This window comes from Microtus oregoni, unplaced genomic scaffold (assembly GCF_018167655.1).
Source record: "Microtus oregoni isolate MIOR12 unplaced genomic scaffold, Mior012 000011F_ref0000422, whole genome shotgun sequence".
In the NCBI taxonomy this organism is placed as follows: Eukaryota; Metazoa; Chordata; class Mammalia; order Rodentia; family Cricetidae; genus Microtus; species Microtus oregoni.
The window spans coordinates 22,547,724-22,552,600 of NW_024543070.1; the positions used below are offsets into that span (position 1 = coordinate 22,547,724).

Genomic DNA, 4,877 nt, shown 5'->3' on the forward strand with positions numbered 1-4,877 from the left:
ATAACTCATTCAAAAGTCACTTGGGTTTAATCCATGAAAGCAAACTCTACAACTGTCATAAGTAGGTATTTAAGCTCTTCTGCTACCTGCTCCTATCTGTAATCATATATTTCTCATCTTCATGCACCAAATACTAGATTTAAATAGAGTAACATAATGATCATGGCTGGCTAAGGATATTGCCTAATATGTGTGAGGATTATATGACACACATAACAGCAAACAACAGCAGCAGCAATCAACTGTCGTGGCAAAGATGTCATTCATTCTATCCTGTATTTTGGAGCATACATTTCTATATATTAAGACTAGACTTCTATTAGTTTTTCTTAATAAAAAGAAAGTTCTACTATTAAATACCAAATGATCAATGATTTCCAACAGGACGACTACCTTATACATAGGTAATTTCTGCCTCTACTTGTGTTGTATCATATTAATTATGTAAGATTTGCATCACTGCAACAAAAGCTTGATAGAATTCAAATTAAAGGATGGAAATTTATTTTGGCTCGCAGTTTGAAGGATTCAGTCTCTGGTCACTTGATCTGATTATGGTTAGGTCAGTGACAAGACAGAACATCACGGAAAAGTCATATGGTGGAGGAAAAAATCTCAGACGTTGGTGACCAGCAGACACACACACACACACACACACACACACACACACACACAGAGAGAGAGAGAGAGAGAGAGAGAGAGAGAGAGAGAGAGAGAGATGATTCTTTTCATCGCAATATCTGTCCCCAATCAGTAAGAGCCCCCATGATCCATTCTTCATCACTCAAAGGCCCTACTGCTGAGTGCTTATGCACTAGGCACCAAACCTCCAACATGCGAGCTTTGGGAGGAGGAACTTCAAATCTAAATCATACTTCTGGGAGTATGTAGTATGTGGGAACTCTACATAAGTACTTGTCCCCCTCCTACTGGGTGTAAGTAGTATGTTCCAGCCTTACTGTTGCAAGTAGACAACCGAAACTGAAATCTAAAAAGACTGGGTGATGCCCTCTTGATTTTGTTATTGCATTCAAGTACTGTGTCACAGTTATAAAATAAAACTCCAAGGAAACAGATTACCCTACCCCCGCAAAGTTAAAAAAATGAAAGAAAAGCTCTGTTTTTTTCCCTGCCTGGAACCATGGAGGCTGTGCCAGAGAAGAAAAATGTTCCTGCTGCACTGGGAACTCTGAAGAAAAAGAAGGTTCCTGTTGTGCCAGAAACGCTGAAGAAAAAGCGAAGGAATTTCCCAGAGTTGAAGGTGAAGCGCCTTCGGAAGAAGATTGCCCTGAAGTCACTGTGAAGGGCCCAGAGGAAGCTCATCTATGAGAAGGCAAAGTACTATCACAAGGGGTACAGGCAGATGTACCGGACGGAGATTCGCATGGCCAGGATGGCAAGGAAACCTGGGAACTTCTGCGTGCCTGCAGAACAGAAGCTGACGTTCGTCATCAGAATCCGAGGTATCAACGGTGTAAGCCCAAAGGTGCGCAAGGTGTTGCAGCTTCTTTGTCTTCGGCAGATCTTCAATGGCACCTTTGTTAAGCTCAACAAGGCTTCAATTAACATGCTGAGGATTGTGGAACTCTGCATTGCATGGGGGTACCCCAATCTAAAGTCAGTAAATGAGCTCATCTACAAATGTGGCTATAGCAAAATTCATAAGAAGAGAATTGCCTTGACAGATAATTCCTTGATTGCTCGGTCTCTTGGTAAATACGGCATCAGCTGTATGGAGGATCTAATTCATGAGATCTATACAGTTGGAAAACGCTTCAAGGAAGCGAATAACTTCCTGTGGCCCTTCAAATTATCTTCTCCACGAGGTGGAATGAAGAAAAAGACAACTCATTTTGTGGAAGGCGGAGATGCTGGCAACAGGGAAGACCAGATAAACAGGCTTATTAGACGGATGAACTAAGGTGTTGCCCATGGTATTTTTGTAATCTGGTAGGTTAATAAACAGTTACAGCTTGGCAAACTGAAAAAAAAAAAAACAAACGAAAGAAAAGTGTCTCTCCAAAATTCTAAACTCAAGCATGAATTCTTCTTGGTGCCTCCTTTGGAAGCTGCTAAGAACTCAGTTATGAAGAAGTAGGGCTTAATGGAGTTTTAAAATGGAGAAATTTCTACTATCTTAGAGTCATGAGACCACTGTTCTCATTTTCTGGGAACTTTCTAGGAATCCTTATTTTGAAGTGACAAAGCTCACTTTTATTGAGTAACTCCCACATACAGCTTCTTATGGTACATTTTTATGTTTTTATTCATGTATTGGTCATAATGATCTCTACCAAAGAGTCAGTTATATACCATAATTTTTTTATTTTTTTATTTTTTGAGACAGGGTTTCTCTGTAGCTTTTGTTTCCTGTCCTGGAACTAGCTCTTGTAGACCAGGCTGGCCTCGACCTCACAGAGATCCAACTGCCTCTGCCTCCCGAGTGCTGGGATTAAAGGCGTGTGCCACAACCGCCCGGCTATATACCATAATTTTGTAAGCTAAGTAATGAGTTCAAAGAAATAAGCATGTCATAGTACTCACACGATCCTAAACTTCCTGTCTTGTTATGAGAGTTTTGTTAACCTAGAACCTTATAGGGAAGTTTAATAAACGTGCTATAGGACATTAGATGCATAACACAATACCTTGCCACCCCCAACTAGGACTTGGGTAAATGTTACGCTGTTACTTGAAGTCATTTCCATCATGTATGAATAAGACGTTAGGCAGGAAGTTCTTTGGTATATATCGACCGGATACTATAGCTCACCAAAGTGCTCCATAATCATCCATTCACTGTTTCACAATTCTGTTTTTGCCAAAGTAAGGGCATAGAATAACTCAGCTTGACTGTCTTTTCAGAGTGTCAAAATACAAAGCATGGTATCTACAGGTACAGAACCTTATTTGGAAGAGATGGAGAACAATCAATCTACTTTCTTTAGGGTTGTGGAAGATATTAGACCTTTATAGCTACAGAAAGTCACTGTTTCCTTGACCTAGCACTTTGTATATAATGTATAATTAAAACTAGCACTAATTACTCTGGAATTTCTCAAGATTTATATCTATTTCTTTGCAATCTGTCTCCATTTTGTTCTTCCCCTCTCCTTCTGAGGCATTGGAGATCAATACCTGTGTCTTGTATTTGCCAGGGGGCTACTCTCAGGCTGGGACACACACTCAGACCCCATCTGTTTCTGTCCCATCTACAGTGATCCTCTTACTGCATAGTAAAAATGATCTTCTCAAAGGAAACGAGAATTATGAGTGCCAAAGTTCTTCTGGCTGTAGGTGTGACATTCAAAGAACCACAGACCTACAAAGATTAGTCAATGGCTTTGCAAAAATAATTATTGAGCACTCATTTGGAAGTTTTACACAGAGATACTTTAGAAAGAGAGCTATTGAGTCATATAATTTATTCAAACCTAAAAATAAGCAACTATATACCATAGACTTCTTATGTCAGCCTTTTGTGGATTAATGTTTTCTATTACCAAGGTTGATACAGGTATGTGATGTCATGAAGAGACTAACAGGAGGGCAAAAAAGTTACTTGAAAGCAGAGCAAGGGCAAAGAAATCTCACTGACCTCCCTTAGTCTCTTTCCAAAGCTAAACACCCAAAGCAGCATGTCTAACATGTGAACGTGCCCTTAAATGTATGCCTTAGTTCATACATTTAAGCCTGACATAAGCTTAAATATTAATTAATGCACATATTTAAACACAGCTGACAAACATGCAAATGTATGTGAATGTATTTAGAAAGGATATTAATTCAAGACCGAAATTCTTCAGACATATCTGGAATGCCTTTGCATGCAGAATGAGCATCATCTGGGGATATTCCAGCTTTACCTGCTGTCATAGCTCTCCATATTATTTCAGAAATGCCATGCCTGGTTGAGTGCTGCAGGCACAGGTGGCCTTGTATCAACAGTGTTTGATGATGTTATGTACAGTCAGGCGAGAGGAGAGAAAAAAATGCCATAGTAAAGTGTGTGACTTTTTTAGCGGAACTACATTAGCAAATGAGAGGCACATTGTAAGAAAACTTTTATCGTCTGTAGAGCTGACAGTGAAGAAGGCATGCTACAGACACCAAAATTTTCTCACCATTTTCTTGAATAAAGAGGTTTGAAAGCTGGGCGGTGGTGGCGCACGCCTTTAATCCCAGCACTCGGGAGACAGAGGCAGGCGGATCTCTGTGAGTTCGGGATCAGCCTGGTCTACAAGAGCTAGTTCCAGGACAGGCTCCAAAACCACAGAGAAACCCTGTCTCGAAAAAACAAAAAACAAACAAACAAAAAAAAGAGGTTTGAATAATTATGAACAATACTGAATTTCTTAAGAAAGCATAGCTTAGCCGGGCGGTGGTGGCGCACGCCTTTAATCCCAGCACTTGGGAGGCAGAGGCAGGCGGATCTCTGTGAGTTCGAGGCCAGCCTGGTCTACAAGAGCTAGTTCCAGGGCAGGAACCAAAAGCTACGGAGAAACCCTGTCTCGAAAAATCAAAAAAAAAAAAAAAAAAAAAAAAAAGAAAGCATAGCTTAGATCTTTGTTAGATTTTGAATGAAGGACCGGGGAAAACAAGTGGTAGGCTTGAGCTTCTTAAGTCTCTCACTGATGTGCCAACAGTTTGGGTGCCAATGATGGCCACAAGGTACTTCAAAAATTTGTGAGAGAGACCTGTGTTGTGGTCTTTTCTACCCAAGATTGAAAGATGATGAAATCAGTCACTTGAAGGTACTGAAGGGCATGCTTATCTGCCAAAGGAAATTAATACTAGCTCTTTTTACTATATTATTTTGAATTCTCCAGTGCCAGAGTTCAGTTGCTGATGAGGGCAGGGTCTGAGTGTGGGTGGAT

The 4,877-nt window shown here is 40.4% G+C and overlaps 1 pseudogene; it reads left to right on the forward strand.

Annotated features, from left to right (window-relative positions):
• The first annotated feature begins 1,141 nt into the window (after positions 1-1,141).
• LOC121453695 lies at positions 1,142-1,943 on the forward strand (annotated as a pseudogene).
• Positions 1,944-4,877: the final 2,934 nt, after the last annotated feature.